Genomic DNA, 1,246 nt, shown 5'->3' with positions numbered 1-1,246 from the left:
ATGAGATTATTCCCCTCTGCCCTCACACAGTCAACGTGTGTTGGTCATGGGAGGTGATGGTTAAATATTTTGCCATCCAGGTCAGCAGATGACCCTCTCCTGACCTGCCGGTGAAGGCAGGTGTTATCTGGGACTCTTCCCTTGATAAATGACCACTAAGTGCAAGGAGCTTCAACCCTCGGCTGGGGCCCCAAACCACTGCAGACACACACATCCATTTATATGTTCACTTTTTCAGTAAGCTACACATGCGATACTTGAAACTAAATTAAAATGGGGGTCATTTCTATCTTATGTTAAATTATATCTTTATTATTAAACACTAAGAGCTACACACTCACATTAGAATGGTTGATTGCATCCCTATGCGTTTGTTTTCACCTTCAGCTTGTAGGTGATTTTTTTTTTTTAGTTTTCCAGTTCCAAAACTATATGATGAAAAATTAGATATTTAATATACATACAGATTGAAATAACCACAGCCATATCTGTACAAATGGTACTTTTCTACAGAACACGTGAGATACCATTTTAAATTACTAAAGTGCTTTTAATTGACTTGTGGGCTTTTCATAACTTTATGAAATAAAAATAAAGGTAAAGAATGCCAATAAATTGCTCATGTTAATTTTTATTAATTAATACAATTATTTCCAAACTATAATCTTAAACCAGAGTCTGGACTTTATCTGTAAGCCTTGATCTGGGTTGGTTGTTAAACTTTGATTTTAATTATGTTAGTTTATTTTTAGTTTATTCATGACAATAATATTCACTCTCAAAAGTGATTCTTTAAAAACAGGGATGTTATTAACAATAATTCATCCCAACAATGAGACACAATATATACCCTGTTATGAACTGCTTTTACATCAGTATCACTTTCAGCAAATGCAGCCGTCTTAATTTCTTCTGTGTAGTTTGGGTTTTTGGAGATTGATGCACACAACATCAGACACGTGTGATTACTGCTTGACAGGATCAACAAATCTGCTGCGTCCACCAGTAAAAACAGATTTCAGCCCCAATTCCAGGGCGATGCCAGCGATCAAAGATGGCACAGCAGATCGGCAGCTGACCAAGAGCTTTGATTTGACATTAAAATGGGGGGCAAAGTCTTTGATTGAAAAAAACAGAACAAAAAACAGGAATATTTATTAATATATTTGAGGATTATTATACTTGATAACTTTTTTATTTGACAAAATGTAGAATTTGTTACTTGTTGTATATGCTATTAATATAT

Source organism: Poecilia formosa, unplaced genomic scaffold (genome assembly GCF_000485575.1).
Source record: "Poecilia formosa unplaced genomic scaffold, Poecilia_formosa-5.1.2 Scaffold42, whole genome shotgun sequence".
In the NCBI taxonomy this organism is placed as follows: domain Eukaryota; kingdom Metazoa; phylum Chordata; class Actinopteri; order Cyprinodontiformes; family Poeciliidae; genus Poecilia; species Poecilia formosa.
Note: the sequence above shows the minus strand (reverse complement) of the source record.